Raw genomic sequence first — 22,870 nt, forward strand, 5'->3', positions numbered from 1 at the left:
CCTCACCCCCATCCCAGGCCCCAAGAAGACTTTCCACATCAAGCAGATGTTCACCTGCACATCTGCCAATGTGGTATACTGCATCCGCTGTACCCGGTGTGGCTTCCTCTACATCGGGGAAACCAAGCGGAGACTCGGGGACCGCTTTGCAGAACACCTACGCTCGGTTCGCAACAAACAACTGCACCTCCCAGTCGCGAACCATTTCAACTCCCCCTCCCATTCCTCAGACGACATGTCCATCCTGGGCCTCCTGCAGTGCCACAACGATGCCACCCGAAGGTTGCAGGAACAGCAACTCATATTCCGCTTGGGAACCCTGCAGCCTAATGGTATCAATGTGGATTTCACAAGTTTCAAAATCTCCCCTCCCCGTACCGCATCCCAAAACCAGTCCAGCTCGTCCCTGCCTCCCTAACCTGTTCTTCCTCCCACCTACCCCCTCCTCCCACCTCAAACCGCACCTCCATCTCCTACCGACCAACCTCATCCCGCCCCCTTGACCTGTCCGTCCTCCCTGGACTGACCTATCCCCTTCCTAACTCCCCACCTACACTCACCTTTACTGGCCCCATCCCCGCTTCTTCGACCTGTTTGTCTCCTCTCCACCTATCCTCTCCTCTATCCATCTTCTCTCCGCCTCCCACTCTCTCCCTATTTATTTCAGAACCCCCTTCCCCTCCCCCTTTTCTGATGAAGGGTCTAGGCCCGAAACGTCAGCCTCTCTGCTCCTATGATGCTGCTTGGCCTGCTGTGTTCATCCAGCCCTGCAACCTGTGTGAACTCCCTGTTCCTTTTCATTTTGAAAACTTTTAATTCATTTTGCAGCAACAAGAATCCTTCAACAGCATCTTCCAAACCTGCAATTTTACCACCTAGAAGGACAAGGGAAACAGACTCATTGGAACACCTCTGCTTTCGGATTTCCTATCAAGTCTCACACGAGTCTGATTGGAAGTGTATTCCTGCTCCTTCACTGTCGCTGAGTTAGAATCTTGGAACTCTTCTTTACACTGTTGTCAAGGTAGTGTCTCATAATCAACTGGACAGCATCAGTTTAAGGAAGTGACTCACTATGACCTTCTCCAGGGCAATTAGGAATGGGAAACATGCACTGGATTTCTCAGCGATGCCCACATCCCATGGACGAATAGAAATAAAGAAAAAATGAAAAAGGAACTGAAAGGAGTCCTGTCAAACTATATCTCTCACGTCACTTTTAAATACAATTTACAATTAGGTCATTTTGAATAACATTTATCTCTGTTTTGTATGTCTACTAATCTTATATTTAGATTATTCTGAACATTTGTCACTCTGGGGGTTAACCTTTTCTTAGTAATTGTTCAAAAGCGATTGCTCCATTTTTAACGTAGCATGAAGAATGAAGTAAAATATCATTTTTCTGTTATTTCATGGGATGTGGGTGTTGTTGGCAAAGTCCACACTTTTTACCCCAGGGAAGGTTGTTGAAGCCACCTTCTTGAACTGCACCAGTTTACTTGAGGTAGGTACACCACAGCGCAGTTAGGAAGGAAGTTTCCAGGATTTTGACTCAGCGACAGTGTAAGAATGGCAGTTTAGATCCAAGCCAGGATAGTGTGCTCCTTGTCAGGCATCTTGCAGTTGGTGGTGTTTCCATGTGTCTGTTCTCTCTTTTTTTCTGATGGCATTTGTAGGTGGTACATTATGTTCTCACAATGGATTGATTGTTGTGGGAGTGCACTTTGAGATATTAGATCAGGGTGGCATGGTGGCATGGTGGCACAGTGATCAGCACTGCTGCCTAACAGCATCAGGGATGCAGGTTCAATTCCACCCTCAGGCAACTGTCTGTGTGGAATTTGCCCATTCTCCCCGTGTCTGTGTGGTTTTCCTTTGGGTGCTCTGGTTTCCTCCCACAGTCCAAAGATGTGCAGGTTAGATGGATTGCCCATAGTGTCCAGGGATGTGTAGATTAGGTGGGTGAGAGGGGGATGGTTCTGGGTGGGATGCTCTGAGGGTCAGTGTGGACTTGTTGGGCTGAAGGGCCTGTTTCCACACTGTAGGGATTCTATGATCTAGATGGGACAATAATTATGATGATGCTGTGGCTTTTAAGAGGCTATATTGTCCTGTTTATTTTTGGAAGAAAATGTTGTAAGGCAGAGGGGTAGAGCCAGTTACTGAAGAGCACTTCAGTGAACAGCTTGTGAGGCCTTTTTTTTAAAGTTGCAACAACGAAAGCAGCCTGGGTGTGGCCAGCTCTCTTAGTTTTTAGGTTCAGCTTTAAGCAGAAGCAATTGGGGTCTAAAAAGAGTTAGAAGCTTCAGTTAATGATGTTTGGCTGCTACTCTCTCTGAATTTTCTCTTGATACCTTTTCCTCCTGGATGTGAGAATCTGTGTCTGAATTTTCCTTTTTTGACAAAAAGTGTGTTTATGGGATATTATAATGTTGGAACAGTTAATTAGTAATAGTTACTGTATTTATCGTTCTGTTACGTTTTCCAATAGAATTAAATTATTCTAAATTCCATTTTCCTTGTTTGTATTTTAACTATAGTGTTTAAATAAATTGTTTTGATCAACATTTGGTTTAACCATCGCATTGCAATGGGAGCAGACACTTCAAAATAATAAAAGCTCGGTTTTAGTTGACCTTCGTAAAATATTTTGAGGGGGTCTGATCTGGTCCATAATATAATCAAGCAGGCTACATTGTCCTGGGCTATGTTGAGCTTTTATTTTGACTTTTTTTGGAGATGCACTTAGCTCAGAAAGCAGAGAGTATTCCATTACACACCTCAATTTTAAGGTTGTAGACTTGCTTGCCAAGCCGATGTGTTTGGTTGCAGACGTTTCGTCACCCTGCTAGGTAACATCAAAGTGCCTCCAGTGAAGTGTCGGTGTTCTGTCCCACTTGTTATTTATATGCCTCGGTTTGCTGGGATGGTTGGCATCACTTCCGCTTCTGTTTCTCAGTGGTTTGTATATCGGGTCCATTTCAATGTGTTTGTTGATGGAGTTCCAGTTAAAATGCCAGGCCTCCAGGAATTCCCTGGCATGTCTCTGTTTGGCTTGTGTTATTATGAATGTGTTGTCCCAGTCGAATTTGTGTCCTTCTTTGTCCGTATGTATTGAGACCAGTGAGAATTGCTCATGTCTCTTGGTGGCTGGTTGGTTTTCGTGCATCTGTATTATCAGTTTCCTTCCAGTTTGGCTGATGTAATGTTTCTCACAGTCCTTGCATGGTATTTTCTATATTATGTTAGTTTTATTGGTTGTGAGTATGTGATCCTTTATATTCCAGAACAAAGAAAAGACCAGATCAAAGGAAAGAATAGCCCTACAAGAAAAACTATGCAAACTCACCCACAACAATGACACGGACAACACAGAAACATGGATCAAGAAAATCTCGGACCGACAACTTACAGATGCTGAGAAGACCTTCCTAGTACACGGACTGAACTATAACTACAGAGACATCAAAACACTGACTTCCTGGCTGCCCTGGAATGGACATTAAAGAACACTGGACTCAAGGAGGAAATACAACAGACCATCAGATAGATGATAGTCCCAACACTGAACAGAAAAACAGAAGAGAAGAAAGTCCTGGAAAGACTCAAGAAAGACAGGAACGTTGTAATCTTACCAGTGGACAAAGGAAGTATGACAGTAATCCTTAATAGAGCCCAATACAATGAGAAAGCTGATGCGATACTAGCGGGTACTGACACCTACCAACAGATGGCGATAGACCCAACTTCACAGTTAGAGATAGTAGGAACTGCAGATGCTGGATAATCTGAGATAACAAGGTGTGGAGCTGGATGAACATAGCGTGTTATGTTCATCCAGCTCTACAGCTTGTTATCTTACTGTTAGAGAACCAGTAGATATCCGCAAGACAGACTACCAAAAAATGAAGCCAGAGGGATCCAACATACCCCGCTTCTATGGACTCCCCAAGGTGCACAAGCCAGGTGTCCCCCTCAGACCCATTGTATCACTACGAGGCACACCAACATGTAGACTTGCTAAAGAAGGAAACTGAAACACTTAGTTGACAACACTACCCACTCCATCCACTCCTCCCAAGAATTCCTCAATATCATCAAGGACACCAGAATAGAAGAGGACGAGATAATGATATCCCTCAGTGTAACAGCACTATTTACATACATAAACATCGACCTAGCCAAAGAGACAACTGCCACACTGCTGGACGAATCAGGAATGCAGGCACGCCATGACACCAACAGCATCAACAAGGACAGCACACTGAAACTACTGGATCTGTGCCTCACAACCCATTTCACCTTCAATGACCGTATATTCAAACAAATCAACAGAACAACAGTGGGATCCTCAATATCAGGACTGATAGCAGAAACGGTAATGCAAAGGTTAGAATAAACAACGGTCCCCACTATACAACCCAAACTCTGGGTCCGATATGTTGATGACACCTTTGTGTTTTTCAAACACATAAGACTAGAAGAAATCCAGCGATATATAAACAACATCCTCACCGGAATAAAATTCACAAAAGAAGAGACCAATAACTGGCTACCCTTCCTATCATAATGGTGGAATGTAAGAACAAGGGGGAACTCCAGACTTGCATACACAGAAAGACCACACATACGGACCAGATACTTAATTATCCCAGCAACCACCCCAACACCCATAAACAGAGCTGCATCAGGACATTATTCAAACCGGCCACAACACACTGCAGCAACCCAGAACTGCACAAAGCAGAACAGGAGCACTTATACAGAGTTTTTAAAAGGAATGGATACCCAAAAAACAAAATCTGCCATTACCTCTGCGACAGACCACAACAAGAAGACACAATACAGCCAGACACACTACCGTACATCAGAGACATATCAGAGATGACCACAAGACTACTCAGACACCGTAGCTATCACGGTAGCCCGCAAACCAACACCCACCCTTCGACAGCTACTGACGAATGTAAAAGATCACAAACCCACAAACAATTAAACTAATGTAATATACAAAATACCATGCAAGGACTGTGAAAAACATTACATAGGCCAAACTGGAAGAAAACTGACAATACGGGTACACAAACACCAACTAACCACCAAGAGACACGACCAATTCTTATGGTCTTCATCCACATGGACAAAGAAGGACATGAATCAACACATCTATAATAGCACAAGCCAAACAGAGACATGCCAGGGAATTCCTGGAGGCCTGGCATTCCAACTGGAACTCCATCAATAAACACATTGAACTAGACACGATATGAAAAACAGTGAAAAACAGAACCGCAAATGTCAACCACCCCAGCAAACCGAGGCATTTTAATAACAGCAGGACAGATCACCAGCACTTCACCAGAGGTGCACTGACTATGTTACCTAGCAGGGCAACCAATCACACCAGCTCGGTGAGTAAGCCCACAACCTCATCCACAACCTGAGCTACAAATCTTCTCAAACTTTAAACACTTCAATTTTGTCTTGTAAATGGTGGAGAGACATGAGAAAATCAAGAAATGAATTACTCTCCACAGAATACCAATGCTGTAAAGGAGGGGAAAGCTATAAAAGGGTCACAAAAGAGTAAATCAAGCCAACAGATCATGAATTTCAAAGATCTTTAAAGACATGCGGTAAATTATCTTTAAGACTATATTTGAACCAGCACAACTGCAGGGGGCACATACGCTGCATATGCAAGCCTTGGCATTAAGAGGAAATATTTTAGAGTTAAAAATTGTGATCCAAATTTGACAAATTGACAGAGACAGTATGTAAAATTATTAAATCATTGATGCAGAAGGCAAATATTGTGTTATGTCCCACAGTCCGCATGTCAGTATCCTTTTCAAGGTCATGTTCATGACATTAACATTGCATCATAACAAGTGACCAAGGGATATAATGGCCACATTCTCCATCTTACCCAGAGCTCGTTTGAAGCATGACATGCTAAAAGAAGTAACCTAATAGTTTAATGTGAACTCAAATACTGATATGCCTGTGAATATAATATTTGTATGTGTTAGTGAGTTGTACTAAAACTCTGCTGGATTATTCAATGTCACATTATCCATGTCCTAATTTCTTATGTTACGATTGATAACATAAATATTATCACATCAAGTAAAACATCCTGTTGGAGGTAAAGCCATCATCATAAATTGCACAGACTCTCCACCATAGAGCAAATGGAGTTGCAAACAGGATGGTTAAGGGAGGGGAGAATGGAGGGATGAAATAATGCCAGCTGCAATAAGCTCACCACTTTCTATTTGTTTTGTTTATTTACTTATGGGACGTGGATGTCACTGGTTAGCATTTATTGTCCATCCCTAGCTGCCTTGAGAAGATGGTGATAACCTGCTTTCTTGAAACGTTGCAGTCCATGTGTTGTAGGTAGACGCACAATGGCATTGGTTAGGGAATCCCAGGACTTTGACCCAGCAACACTGAAAGAATGGCAATATATTTACATGTCAGGATGGTGAATGGCTTGATAGTAGTATTTCCATCTATCTGCTGACCTTGTCCTGCTAGATGGAAGTGGTTAGGGGTTTGGAAGATGCTGTCTAAGGATCTCTGATGAATTTCTGCAGTGTATTTTGCAGATGGTGCACATTGCTGCTACTGACCATCAGTGGCGGAGGGAGTGGATGTTTGCGAATTGGATGTTTGTGAATGTGGGCTGCTTTGTTCTGGATGGTTTCAAGCTTCTTGAGTGTTATTGGAGTTGTACTCATCCAGGCAAGTGGGTAGTATTCCATCAAACTCCTGAATTGTGTCTTGTCGATGGTGGGGAATCAGGAGGTGATTACGCGTCGCAGTATTCCTAGCCACTGATCTGCCCTTACAACCATAGTATTTATACAGTTTATCCAGTTGAGTTTCTGATCAATGGTAACCCCCAGGATGTGGGTAATGGGGGATTCAGTGATGGTAACACCATTGAATGCCGAAGTAAGGTGGGTAGATTGTCTCTGTTTCATTTTTGTCGATGGTCATTGCCTGGTATTTGTGTAGTGCAAATGTTACTTATCATATTTAAACGCAAGCCTGGATATTGTCCAAATTTTGTTGCATTGGGAGATGGACTCCTTCGGTTTCTGAGGAGTCATAAATGGTGTTGAACTTTGTGCAGTCATTGGCAAGCACCCCTACTTCTGATCTTGTGATGGACAGAAGGTTATTATCAAATTCCAGTGCAGTACAGGGGACCATGATGACATTATAAGTACCAACCTCCTGTTCAAGTGTGCTGACAGAAGATATACTGTACCTTTGAAAACTGCAGGCGTCGTAAATGGCCCCTGATTCCACTTTTGGCTGTGGATAATCTTCTCAATATATATCCAGTGGTCTATTGGTCACTGTGTCCAGCAGCTTTCTGAAATATAAAAAAAATCTGTATTATCAGCTACCCCTTTTGATGCAGAAATGAAAGTCTCACAGGGTTTCAGTAGGAACAGATCTCCCAGATTTCAAAACTAACTAGTTCAAATCTGGTGGACCAGATCTTCACAAAATTTCTGGAACTCTCCAACTTTGTCATTCATATCAAATTGGCATTTCAAGAAGATGAAATTTGTCCTCAGTGTTGCTGATTGGTGCATGGTACATTGTCTTAGAATGAATCAACAACATCAGTTACACCCTTCAGTGTTTTGAATAGTTGACTGCTGTTTCACTTCCATATCAAGAGTCCTGTTTTGTGTTGAAGGTCTGAGGCTTGTCAGTTGCTCAGGCAAATCTACAAAAATGAGCTTAAGTAAGACTGTGAAAGATTCCTGATCATGTATGTGTGAGAAAGGAAGTTGGAACCTCTGTCCTCACTATCCATGATTCTGAACAACAACATGCTTCTGCATGTTGCCACAGCAACTCGGATTCCCTGAGGGAAATATCAGACGCCACATCATCAAAACAATCAAACAGACTCCTGCATCAATTATACAACGTTTTGTGTTGAAAACCGCATGGAATTCTGTTTGAAGTTGCGTTCAGAAAACATGTTAACAAAGATATGATGTAAATTGTGTTAAAACTCATCACTATGGTAACCAGCCTTGTCACTGAACATGCCTAATTGTGTCTCAATAAATCCAGTCTTGGCCTCCATCTCCTTACTTTCCATCATATTTCCAACTATTCTGTTTCATGAGTGGAGACGCGTGTGCATCTGTTTGAGGTCCCTCATGGTCAAAAAACTTTGTTGGTTTCCTCTTTCCTAAAAAAAAGGAAGGTTTTTCAATGTCTCTTTATGAAGGTGGAGTTTGCTTTAACCAATAGTTATCAAAACACAGTGTATATCATGGGAGGAACAGGAAAGTTGACATTTCGGTTCAGGACCCTTCTTCAGAAATGGGGGACGGGGAAGGGAGCTCAGAAATAAATAGAGACGAGGGGTGGGGCTGGGGAAGAATGGTGGGATGGTGATAGGTGAGTGCAGGTGGGCAGTGGTGGGGATTGGTCAGTGAAGTGGGAGGGACAGATAGGTGGGAGAGAAGATGGACAGGTTGTGTCAGGTCAAGGAGGCAGGGATGAGAGGGAGGGTTGGACATGGGATGAGGCAGGGAGTGGGGAGATTTTGAAACTGGAAAAGTCTACATTTAGGCCATCCGGCAGTAGGCTCCCAAGGCGGAATATAAGGTACTGCTCCTCCTGTTTGCAGGTGATATCATTGTGACACTGGATGGAGGCGCAGGATAGACAAGTCACCCAGGGAGTGGGAACGGGAGTTAAAACGTTTGGTGACTGGAAGGTATTGTCGTCTGTCGTGTAGAGAGCGCAGATGCCCTACAAAACGGTCTCTGAATCTATGCATGGTCTCATCGATGTAGAGGAGGCCACATCAGGTGCAGCGGAGACAGTAGGCCAAGTTGCCAGATGTACAGGTGAACCCCTGTCTAATGCAGAAAGTTTGTTTGGTGCCTTGGATGGAGGTGAGAGGGGAGGTGTAGGGGCAGGTGTGGCACCTCCTGCGGTTGCAGGGAAAGGTGCCGGGGGGGTGGGGCTAGTGGGGAGTGTGGAACGGATGAGGGAGTCCCAGAGAAAGTGGACCCCACGAAAGGCAGATAGGGGTGTGGAGGGAAATATCTCTTTGGTTGTGGGGTCGGATTGTAGGTGGCGGAAGTAGCACAGAATGATAATTTGGATGTGGAGGGTCGTGGGGAGATATGTGAGGACAAGGGGAATTCTGCCTTTATTTTTGTTGGGGGATAGGGGATGTGAAGGCAGACGTGTGGGAAATGAGGGGGATGTTAAGGTCCTTGAAATACCTTTCGGTCGTCAACCATTTTAACTCCTCCTCCCACTCCCTGGGTGACATGTCCATCCTGGGCCTCCTCCAGTGTCACTATAACACCACCCACAAATTGAAGGAGCAATACCTCATATTCCGCCTCGGGAGCCCACAGCCCAATGGCCTAAGAATGGAATTCACCAGTTTTAAAATCTCCCCAGCCCCAGCCTCATCCCATGACTAACCCTCCCTCTCATTCCTGCCTCCTTGACCTGACACAACCTGTCTATCTTCTCTCCCACCTATCTGCCCCTCCCACCTCACTGACCAATCCCCACCACTCCCTACTTGCACTTACCTATCACCATCCCACCTACTTTCCCCAGCACCACCCCTCCTCTCTCTATTTATTTCTGAGCTCCCTTCCCCCTACCCATTTCTGAAGAAGAGTCCCAACTCAAAGCGTCAGCTTTCCTGCTCCTCTGATGCTGCCTGGCCTGCTGTGTTCCACCAGCTCCACACTGTGTTATCTCTGACTCCAGCATCTGCAGTTCTTGCTATCGCTGACATTGTATATCATGATTTGCTGTAAAAGTTATGAAATTAAGTTACTTCTTAATTTATTGCAATATCTATTTAAAGAAAATGTCATGATAAAGGGAGATTATATTGGGTGAATGATTTTGAAATGAATTAAAATAAAGGCTAATCTTAGAGTGTTAAAAGATTAAACATATCAGCTATATTACAATGTAATTTAAGATGACCTGAGAATTTCATCAACTTGCAATAGTGAATTGGAAAATATGTAACCTTTGTATTAAGGATGGAATCCCATTTTATGTAACCAGCTATATTTCGTACCAGGTGCTAAACCCATGACATATTTGCTATTAGTTTCTTAAATAAATAATCTTAGATAAGGAAGATCTCTTCATAAAAGCAGAATAAGCACAGAGATAATGATTCAACAATTTCATTTTCATTTTAAACATTTTAACCATTTTTTTCTGAAAGCTGAAAGTGAAAATATTGGGTCTAGGCCCGAAACGTCAGCTTTCCTGCTCCTGTGATGCTGCTTGGCCTGCTGTGTTCATCCAGCTCTCCACCTTGTTATCTGTGAAAATATTGGGCAAGGAGAGACATGGCAGATCAGCCTTTGTAACAATGTTCAAAGCATATAAGGGGCAATATGATAAATGGATACAAAATGAAACAATATTCAAAATGTTGAATAATGGCAGAGATTGCAGATTAAACTATCTTTAAGTCAGTAACATTTCATCATAACATGTGATGTTGTGGTATAAAGGTAATATAAAGGTAATCACCTTGCCTCCAGTCACTCACTCTCTGGCACAAAGTCATATAGTCAGTCAGCCATGTGTGTGTTTAACATCAGTGTTAGAAACCAGACCAAGTGTGTAAATCTGTGATATTTAGCCTTGTAACTAGTAAGTGTTGTAAATAAATTTCAAAATATCAGACTCAAGATGACCCTGACTATGTGTGGCTTCATATAAGTTCTGTAGTCTAATGTATAGAAATCTATAACGAGCATCACAACGCAAGCCTTTAAAACACAGATCTGTCCATCGTTATCGATTGCAATACAGGATATGGTATATAAACATTTGTCATATATAGACAGAACAGAGCAGCAATCCTACAGAATGGATGTGTTCCACATAGTTTCCCAGTTACCATTGCATGTAATGGAGTCTTATCTTCAAAGAATTATTCTACATTCTTGTTCTATCAATTCCTGTATGATTGGTACATTTGCACTAAACAGAACAACATAATACCAGCTGTTTTGAAATATGCCTGGCTGTTCCAGCTTGCCATACCTGGAGTGTGGATGAAGGCTTTAGGTTGTGTAGGCTTTTCAGTTTGGGTTGAGACTGCAGATGTGGTAAGGTACGTTTTGGATCTATCGGGTAAGTTTTGTGGGCCCTGTTTTCATCTCACGATGTGTCTGAGGACTGGTGTGTGTGGTCAGGTTGGTTCATTTTTGGAGTTTGTTGGTTCTCGGATCTGCTGGTCACGGTTGGTTGCCATCGGTTCTCCTGGTTCAGAACAGGTATGCGGCTGGTAGCTCTAGCTCAAAAGTTTTCGGAATGTTCTTGGACGATTGTCGGAATTGCTCCTTGGAACGTTTTGGAATTGCGGCTAGAATTGCTCTCTCAGTTGAGATGGGGAGCTGCAATTATACTGATTGTGGGCCCCTTATCTTCACGGCAAATCTATGCTTTCCATTCTGTTTCTGATGTTCTTTCTGAAGGCAATTGGTTTCCAGATTAGTAAGAGTATGTGTGAATGGATTTTGATTGAAGTTGAATGCCCAGTATCTCTATAGGCCCCACATTGTATTGGGTAGCCCAAGGTGTAAAAGCTGTCTCGAGCTAGAGGCTGTTAGTGTTAATTGATTGTTCTTTTATTGAGGAGATGTAAATTGAATTCCAGGCTGAACAATAGACCCAGACAGAGATGAAGGGTCTAGGCCCGAAACGTCAGCCTCTCTGCTCCTATGATGCTGCTTGGCCTGCTGTGTTCATCCAGCCCTGCACCTTGTTGTCTCGGATTCTCCAGCATCTGCAGTTCCTACTATCCCCATTTTGCTGGCTCTGTTCTGTGTTTGCTGCATCCTCAGCCCAGTGTTTTGCCCAATATTTTAGATCTTACATATCTTCCAGGTGAAGCAGCGATTTACCTGAACTTCACTCTGTCTAATCTCTTGTATTCGCTGCTCACAGTGTGGTCTCCTCTGCACTGGGGAGACAAAATGCAGTCTGGGTTATTGCTTCACAGAACACCTATGTTCTCTCTGCAAAAATGACTTTGCGCTTTCAGTTGCCTGTCATTTCAACCCACAATCCTGTTTCCTGGCCAACATCTCTGTCTTGGGCCTAGTGCAGTGCTCCAGCAGAGATCAGTGCAAGCTGGAAGAACATCACATCATTTTCCACTTGGGAACTCTGCAAAAGGCTAGTGGTGTTATCACTGGCCTGTTAATCCAGAGACACAGCGAATGTCCTGGGGACCTGGGCTTGAATCCCACCAGGACAGATGGTGGAACTTGAAGTCAATAAATATCTGGAATTAAGAGTCTAATGATGACCATTTAATCATTGGTGATTGTTGTTTTTTTTTTCCAATCTGGTTCACTAATGTCCTTTAGGGAAGGAAACTGCCATCCTTACGTGGTCTGGCCTACATGCGACTCCAGACAACAGCAATGTGGTTGACTCTTAACTGCACTTTGGGCAGTTAGGGATGGGCAATAAATGTTGGCCCAGCCAATGATGCCTTCATTCCGGGAATGAATTTTTAAACAAACCTTCTGGACTCACAATATTGTATTTAATAACTTTAGGGCCAGAGCGCCAGCACCCATGTCCAAACCTTACACACCGGGCCTTTCATCACAGGAGTTGCTACCACCAACAACTCATTATCAGTCACTAACAGTCCCCACTGGCAGCAAGTCATTCTCCCAGGCTGAACTTTACCCAGTTTACTCTTCCCCCTTCCCCTCTTTAGCATATTTACCAAACTTTTTCCAGCCACAATCAGTTCTGAAGAAATGTCCCAAAACATTAACTCTGCTTTCTCTCCAAAGATGCTGCCAGACTTGCTGAGCTTTTCCAACTATTTCTGATATTGTTTCTGATATCCAGCATCCACAATGCTTTTTTCTTGTCCAACCTGAATGAAACTTGTGACTGTTATCTCCAAGCGAATTAAAGTAGCTGGGAGGTGCAGAGGCTTCATCAAAGATACATGTGACAATCACTAAACAGAGCAATGAAAACCCCAATCATTTCAACCTCTTCTGAGTACGATGGCAGCTGAAGAGTTAAACATTTTATTCAGGCAACTCCTGGTAATTCAAAACCTGTTTTCTTTGCTGAAAAGAATTAATTATTCAAGAGCAGAAATTAATTCATTAGAATAAAATAACACAGGGGTATATTTGATTGCAGGTAAATTGTATTAAGCTACTTCAAATTAAGAGAATCTGCTTGTGCCCTATCTAACCATTTAATGCTTTTCTCCTGGTGTGTAGTAACAGTTTTATATTGTTTAGAGAAAACATTATAGGACAATTAGAAAGTGTTTTCTATCTTGTTAATCTAAAGCAGGGAGGATCAGTGGTTAGTGGAGAGCGCAGCAGGAGAAGTGCAGATAATGCAGCAGTATCGCTTCATGTGATGGTTTTCTCTAAATCAAAATGATAAAGCAAACTCATAAATGTGAACTCCTTGGACATGAGCAGAGATCTGCACTTGACTGAGTCAAACTATTGCATTTACGCTTCTCTAGTCTGCTGCAAATGCAATGTGTTCCATTTTGCTGGAGATTTTCCTATTTCCTTATCACTTACTTGCTAGTACAAGACATAGCTTATAGTTGAATAAATAGCTCCCACAATCTCTGAAAATTGTTGCTACACTAAATTCCTACTACCACTGCTTTAGACAGTGGGCAGCTTCCTTTCAGAAATTCCTTCGACAGCATCACCATCTTCATCATCTGCCTTCTGACAACTGTACTGCTAAAGCTTAATCAACAACAAAAAAATCAGGCAACTTCACAGACTGGTATCAGTAAACCCCCTACTGCTTCTCTATTAGATGTTTGGCCTGATGTGAAAGAATCCCAGTAACAGGCACTTGGTTCAGTTTAGCTCCTAAATCTGCCACATACTGTGAAAATGTCTGAAAACGGGAGATAAGACTTAAGAATCCAACTTGCTCAATGAGTATATTTTGGGCTTTAAAACACCAAAGATTGGTCTTCAGATCAATGTTATATAGTTCCTGTGAGATAATGAGATGGCATATGACACAGTGTACATTTCAACACAATGCAGATGCCTGGAGAAGGAAGAGAATACATTGAAGAATATCTGGAGTTCAGTTTCACAGATGAAACATCATTTTGAAGTTACTGATAATTTAATTGTCCACTTGTTGTCTTTTCTGTTTAAGTATTGCAAATTGCAACCTCTCTACCTTCAACACTTACTCATTTCAGAGAGTCTAGGTGTCAGTTTAAAGAGCCATAACTCAGGCATGAGGAAGTTCGTTGTGCTGAAACATAATCAGATAGAATCAAATTGCTCACTAAAACAGCTTACTATGATCCATTTACATGTTCAGTCTATAGCACTACGTTGAGGAATTGCAGTGGTCAGTCTCTTCTTCCAGGTTCCGTTGTGAACTAAGCTGGTTGGTTAGCCAGCAGCTGTGCTCTGCAACATTGAGGACTTTGTCATTTCTTTCAGTGTATCACAGTCCAATGGATGGTTGATTTAAATTTGAACATTCACAGCCAAATTTATCATCATGAATTCAAAAGAGATCATTTACCACTTCGTTGCTCTTCAGGAGTATGGCTTCTTGTCAGTAATTAGTTAATTGCATGTTTTCTAGGTGATTGCTAGTATCCAGAATTTGTCAGCATGAGACACCAAGTCCCAAATAAACAATTATTTGTTCTCCTGCTTGTTTCAAGTCTCAGCTTCCTCATAAACTAATCGAAGAGTGGCTACGTTCCACAGAAAGTAATGACTTACATGACAAAGCTATTGTCATACCAATTAACGTGAAATGCAGCACTGTATATCAAGTTCACTCATTACTATTAAGTCAGAATTTAAAATACTTTAACAAAAAAAGGTGTGCCTGCCAAGAAATTGAATTTTTCTCCAGTATTTTCCAGGACATATTGGTGTAGAGCTGTTACTTTCCTGTGAATGTTTTGTTTGTTTGCTCTTGCAAATACGGTGCTAAGCCTAATATATAAACTAGGCAAAGCTCTTCCATTGCCTAATAAAAAGGTTTGAATAATAGAATAGCTTGTGAACAATGACTGTTGCCACAAATTGAAGCAACATTTGGGCTTGCTGATTTTTAAAAAAAAGACGAAGTAATCCTCATCCTTTCTCAGTGTGGTTTCTGCTGACTCTGCCCAAGCTTAAATTGGCATCCACCAGAACTCCAAGTTCCCACACTATCCAACAAATGTGACCGATGTCCCACAGATTCAACAATCACCACCTTTGAGGTCACTCTTGGGCAAAATCAGAAAGCCAAATACCACATTTGGAGATTTCAAAGACCCCACATTTTTGGTCAGATATGAAAGTACAAATTGTAGATCCAGTGAATTAGTACAATTTTTCTAATTGAATTTATTCTGCAGTTTTTCAGACAACACAGAATTGCCTCATTGCTTTCCAAAATCTTTGAACTTAAATACCTCTTTATCTCTTCTCAGTTCAGGCCAGCAATCTGTTCTATTACAAATGAATGGACAGATGAAAAATATATTATGCAAAGCATTAATTCTTTATAAGGGAGGTGCTAAACTTTATAACTTTGATTATCTTTCAAAACTTATCCCTATAAGGTAATTATAGATTAGTTCTATTTTTCACATCTATCAAAAGAATTCCAGAATCTGAAACTTCCTTTTTTTTTCTCTTAGAGGTTGGTATTATTTGTTTTCCTTAAGAATTATTATGGCATGACATGTATGAATTTTGAGTTAGAACTGAAATCACAGTTATACATCAAGTAAGTTTCTGGTGGCATTTATTCTGCTATTTTTTAGATGAAACAAATAGATAAGCTTAAACAGACAAAGATAATCAAACTTTGCCTCCAATTTTATCACTGCTTTGGGTCCTATATCAAAGATATGTTGCTTCTTAGGACCATGATTGTTAAAGGCTAGGAAGCAAAGAATCTACCAGAATTATATGGAGGAAATATACATAAAAACTGAGGAATTAATTTATTTCTTGGTTACTCTGTTAATTATGTGAAAGGAGGATAAGATTATTAAAAAATTAAATTCAAGCAGCACGGAAGCATTAAGAAGAATAAAATCCTCCAGTATTTCCGACCATGACTGCAAGGAATTTGATAAATTTTTCCAGTCTTTAGTAGCTCAATTTATCACTCAACTCAATGTCAAGATACACCGGCTTCTGTTCACGTCACTCCAATAACAACCATGTGAAATATTTGACCAATTCATATGCAGACATCAACACAAAGGTACGAGATGTGATTTTTCTGGAGAGAAATTAACTGAAAGACTTAAGGAATGGATCGTTGCCTTTCTACCCACCAAATCCCTCCAAAAGGCACTTCTAATTAAAACCAAACAGCCTATTGAAGTTCTGCAAGAAAAAGGTCACAAGTTTGAAACAGTTGTAGCAGGACAGTAAGATCTGGAAGTGCTTGACAGCGGAACAACAATTGCAGTCATTAACAGGCTCAGTGGAACATCCAAATCCTATCTGAGGAGTGCCTTGTCTCACCTATACAGACAGTATCCAGTGTTTAAAGAGAAATGCAAGCTGTGTCTGACAAGGTGACAATGGGCTAAAGTGTGTAAGAAATCAAATCATCGAAAGAAGTGCAAAGTTCAATACAATGTGTCATATTGGCATGTAAAGAGGAGCAACCAAGGAACGAAGCTTTCAAAGTTCTGTCCATGGCACACAACCATATCAACAAAGCCAAGAGTTTATAGACCCCTTTCACACAATACATAGGACAAACCTGACAGACCATATGAACACTGTCAGAAAAGCTAAAGCCTTTATCTCCATCCAAATGGAATAAGCAAAATTCTCTGTATGCCAAAATTAACGCTACTTACAGTGGAAATATCACTTCATCTTACATGGGATATATTCAGGAACCTGGCACAGTGTGATCCAGTACACACAAGATGAGTTAACCGATTTTTTTTTTCATTAGATTTGACTTATTATGATCACAAGTACAGAGAAAAGTTTTGTTTTGTCTACAGGACAGGCAGATCATACCAAACAACATGCGTTAAGGTAATAGAATAGAGCAAAGAATACAATGTTACGCTGCAGAGAAGGTGCACCAAAGAGCAAATTCAACATTAAATTTAAAGGTCAAGCTGGAATTGGATTCTATGGTACAAAACAACATCATCCACAATGTCAATCATTCTGATTGGGTAGCTCCTAATGTGCTTTGATGACAGAAGGTAATTTATATGTATATTTAGATTCAAGACAATGGAACAAAGCATTATAAAATTATCTGCAAAAGACTCCTTCCTCGGAAGAGGCTTAATCCCAATTTCACATGAAATCTGAAAAAAAACTCTAAAATAATAAATGGACTGGCTAGCTCCGATTCAATGAAAATGCAAACATTTGAATATACAATCAACCATTTATAAAATTTGCATATTCTCATAGAAATAGAAAGAGATAAAGGATAAGGCTGTAGACAAATCTCAAGGCCCACTTTGTTCTTCTTTTTCTGTTTTAGCAACAGTTATGCAACAGCTTATGCAATAGCAAGGCCACTTGCAATATTGCACATACCATAATTCAACAGATGGTCCAAATGAACATAACTTACCATTTGCTTTTGCAGAATGATTGCTTTAGTGGAAAGCTTTGGATTATTTAACTCAGAAGTCCACATGTAAACCACATTCTTACGCAGCTGGGGGATGTGAAAATGTGAATAAGCAAAGGAAATATACCTGGAAGTTAATTGGCATGAGGCCATATGTGTTGGAATATAGAAAGCAAAGAATCTGGGGCTTATTGTGATACACAGATCGTGATGCTGGTAAGTGTACCATTGCATTCACCTTACCTGACCCAATAATTTATAAAAACTAATTTTGGCACTCTACCCACACATGTGATACCACACTCCTCAGGCTGACTTCAAGACAGAATCCAGCCATACCTCCCTTGTTTAATCTGCAGTTTTCATTTTTTGTCAGTAGGGAACCCTGTGAACTCTTACAACTCCCAACAGCACATTCAGGAAGAGAAGCAACCATTGAGCATCTGTTCCCTTTCAGCCAATTCTGTCTATTTTTCTCCCAATTTCCAAGTTGCTACAAATCATGCAATGGGAGTGTCCCTTTAGATATTAGCATTGAACTGACTTCAATAGAGTTATTGGTCAGAAGACCTCAAAGAGACGTAGTCAGACAAAGGTTGAGTTAAAAAGCCATTGACAGATAAATTGCATTTTTCGCTGGTTTCCCATGAATGACTGTGTGGCCTCACTCTCACTGTTTTGCCCAGTTAAAATCCAGCTCCCTAATTTTTGGGTTGTACATAAAGATTGAGCCAGGATTATGGTTACTAAGCGTTGTTTGATGTTATGCTTTCATCTGGTTTCCAGATGTCTGTAGATTGAAGAGGACATGAAGAACTTTTACTCGTGTCAGGCTGAGATCATGAATCTGTCTTAGCTTCCTATACGATCTCACGTTCACTTTAAAGCCTAGACTTGCTGCTTTAATCGAGCAAGGATTACAAAGTTACAGTACTGATCCTGATCTCCTGTCCTACTACTCTTTAAAGGAAGAAACAGTTATTGGTTGCTTAATCATTGGAACACTCTTGTCAAAATAACTAAACTCTTGCATGACTAAGGATTTCATTTCTACTTCAAAAAAGACTTATAACAATTAATTGCTCTGTGCATTTAGCCAAATGGTGCCAAATTATTGTTCAATAATGTCAAATGCAGACATGCACGCTGAAAGGGTTAACTTATAATGCATTCACTGCATCTGAGGCATGCAAACACTCTTCAAAAGCAAAAGGTGCCTGTGAAATAGAATAGAAATGTTTTGAGGTTATTAAGATATCTATTCCTGTGAGGTAATATTGATGCAGAAATGAAATTTTACATTTTCATCTCAATAATAGTGAGTGTTGAATCCCTAGCTGTCCAAATGTTTGCAACAGTTCACTTCATCAGAGACAAGTTGGCAGAAAGCTCTGGTAAATAAGAGGCTCAGGTTAGTATTCAGGGAATGTGGATTCAAATTCTACTTCATTACAACAGATGGAATTTGAATTCGATTAACAAATCTGGAATTAAAAGCCAATTTCAGTTCAATTTCAAGTTTGTGTTCAAGAGCAATCGTGGTTGGGCAATAAATGCTATCTTTTCCAGTAACACTTGTAACCTATGAAAGAGTTAAAGATAAACTTACGACCCTCATCCACTCACTTTGAGGATGAAGTTAGATAATCAGTCTCTGCCTCATCTCAGTCCAAAGTTCGGCTCCATAACTTTATGATTTCCTTTGGGTTTCAGGTCTGGCAGGGCGAGGACCCTGAAGGAAGTTATCTCACAGTACTGATATTGCACAATGGCTGATCGATAACTCCAGGTGGTACATGCCTGCTTCATGGAAACAGTTGAACATCCTGAGTATGTTATAAATTGAATATGATTTTTCATTATGTTTTGAGAGCATAGGAACTCCGATCAGTGGTGTCACACATAAAACTGTGCTGTTTTAACATGTAAAACCAAATTTCCATAGAGCATTCTGGGAGAAATAATTGGTAGGTTTGTATTATAATTCAGTTCTCCATTTTAAAGGTATATTTTCTGTTCATGTTACTATAAGCTTTTTTTTTGATTTGAAAGCAAACTTTGGGCAATTTGGTAACTAATTTAAGGAAGCTCATCGAATGCAAAGAGTTTCACTGCAGCAAAAACTGAAAAGCTGGGAGATGACAATTTGTGGATCGGGTATAATTATAGTGTGGCAGGATAATTTCCATGACAAAAATATAGGCATAAGAAATTCATGAGGGAAAAAGAAACAACACAAGTATGTAACAAATGCAATGACACAAAGCAGATAGGAAATATGTGCAGACCTAAGATACTCTACATGTTATTGCTAGAAAATCATAAGTTTGACAGTTTCTCCAAATGTGCTGAAATGATTTGGCCTCTTCTAAAGTACCCCAAGTGAGTGAGTTTGAATGGGGATTCTAGTGTTAGCCACATTTTTTATGTATTTAATTTCAAAAGAAATATCCGTGTTGACCATTCCGAGTGGGTTAATTGCAAGCATTTGTCTGTTCATATGTCAATCACAGTAGCTCAGGGGTTAGCACTGCTGCCTCACAGCACCAGGGACCTGGGTTTGATTCCATCCTCAGACAATTGTCTGTGTGCAGTTTGCACATTCTCCCTATGTCTTCCTGGATGTCCTTTGGGTGCTCTGGTTTTCCCCCCACTATGCTCAACTGCGTATAGTGTTCAGGGATGTGCAGACTCGGTGATTAGCCATGGGAAATGCAGGGTTACAGGGATAGAGTAGGGGTGTGGGTCCGGATGGGATCGTCCTCAGAGGAGTTGGTGTGGACTTGTTGGACTAAATGGCCTGCTTCCTTACCGTACTATAACAGTTCAATACAGCACTGACAATTTACAAAGCTGTGAAGCTTTAGCAGATAGAGCTATCAGGTTACTCTTTAATATCTTAACTCTTTCCTAACAAGGTTATAAACATATCTGGGGGGGCATAGATAAATTGGATAGGTAAGGTCTTTTTCCAAGGGTAGAGGAGCCCAAAGTTAGAGGGCATAGGTTTAAGGTGAGAGGGTAAAGATATAGAAGGCACTTGAGGGGCCACTTTTTCACATAGAAGGTGGTGCGTGTATGGAATGAGCTGCTGGGTTGAGTTGGGTACAATTACAACATTTAAAAGACATTTGGACAGGTAAATGAATAGGAATGGTGTAGAGAAATATGGACCAAACACAGGCAAATGGGACTATTTCACTTTGAGATAACTTGTTGGTGTGGACGGGTTGGACCAATGAGTCTGTTTCTGAGCTGTATAACTGTTTGACTCTAACACTCATTCGTTGCTGAAAGATGGACATGTTGGAGTAGGGATCAATTAGATTAGTGTGTATTCTTTTCAATCAATGAAGCTCCCTTGCTTTCCATTGTGGCTTCCCTCCATCTCCTCATGACAAGGCACCAAACACTTCTGAAGGTCTGGTCAAAATCACAAGTTTGGTTTGTGTGAAGTTACTAGACCAGCCACTCTGTAGCTTTGTAAGCTGATGCATCATCCACAACAGCACTGTGCTGTCTGGACATTTTAGCTTCATGATGGGCTTGGAGTCATGAAAATTAAATGAAAATGAGTGAAGCATTTGAATAAGTGTCAAAAAAAAATGTTGCAGATCATGAAAATAGCCATTAACATGATGTTTGTCAGACACAATTCATCTGAATGCTCAGAGCAATCAGGAAATAAAAATTGGTGGTTGGCAACGGTTTCTCAAATGATGGAAGGCCTAATCTTTGAGTCTGATGGAAACAGTGATATTTCAGTGAGTAAGCTTTTGTATTTGAACTAAAGAAATGGCAGATGCAAGGATTTGGGTTGTGTCCAAAAACTGGCCTTATCTATTAGGAAATGAAAATACAAACGGAACATTGAAGAACTCGAATGACATCTAGCACTGCAGGCTTTTACTATGACAGAGCATATATACCTCAGTATCTGACAATAACAGCCACACCTTTCATAGCCTTGATTTTACATTATACAGAGCCTGGCTTGATTAATGATTTGTTTTGTTTAATTATGTGGATTATCTAACAGCATCTCCCATTGTCATCTCAGCTATTAACACCTCACCATATGGAAGATGTATCATGATCCAATTTGTGCCTTTTACTTTTGTTTGCAGTTCTCTTAACTTTGATGGATGCTTGAAGATGGATGGGTAAATGGCACCCTCTTCAGGCAAAAGATAATCTGTGCAATATGATTGAAACCGTGTAGTTTAAATCTAAAATTTCATTTCATTTTACATCAAAGCTTTAGGAGACAAGATCTTTTAAATCTTGAGCTGGAGATGAAAGGACAGAAAAAAGAGGTGTAATTCTGAGGCGAGTGTGTATTCACGGGACAGAGCTGCTGTAAAACAATTTTCTTCAACCATTATTCAGAATGACAACACCTTGTGTTACCCTCTCTTTGCTCACTCCCCACACAATGCCTTTTTTGTTGCCTATACACTAAAGTAAAGAACCATAGTTTGACCACAAAAGCTTGATTTTAACTTGTTCCAATTCAGTAGCAACACATTCAGTTGTACTGAATTTTATTCATCACTAGTCTGGGAATGAAAGGTTACAACAGTGCATTTTTAAAATAGTTTGAGTTTTATATGACAGGATCCAACACATAGATCACACATTGGTTGCACATAATTTGTACAGGAAATGTAAGTTACAACTAGAAGGGGATGTGTGACATACTGCTTGCTATACTGATGTGAAATAAATTAATTCAGGTTCCTCCATTAAAATGCAGCTTGTTCTACTCTCAAGATGCTTGCTTGTTAGGGGATATAAACACGGGAGACGACATTGAGATATGACGAATTCATATAGTACTGATGTCAGGGAGCTGTCTTGTTTGCAAAAGCTAGGGATTCATTTGAGATGAACCAAATCTACCTTCAGACACCTGCTGAGTAAATGACCAAGGTCACAATATATATTCGCAGCAAACATAAAAAATTGGAGGCTTGTCAGTTTCCTCTAGTGTAATACACGAGAGGTAATAGATTTTTGGAAGTGAGTTTTAAGATAGTAATTTACTTGAACAGCTCTGTCGATACCATGAACCTGAAGAATGAGGCTTCATTGAACAGTTTACGAGCAGCAAGATGAAATTACTGATTTAACATATATTTGTTGTTATTTATATTACAAATGCTAAAGCTCATATTTTATTGCCAATTCTAATGAT

Source organism: Rhincodon typus, chromosome 28 (assembly GCF_021869965.1).
Source record: "Rhincodon typus isolate 14 chromosome 28, sRhiTyp1.1, whole genome shotgun sequence".
In the NCBI taxonomy this organism is placed as follows: Eukaryota; Metazoa; Chordata; class Chondrichthyes; order Orectolobiformes; family Rhincodontidae; genus Rhincodon; species Rhincodon typus.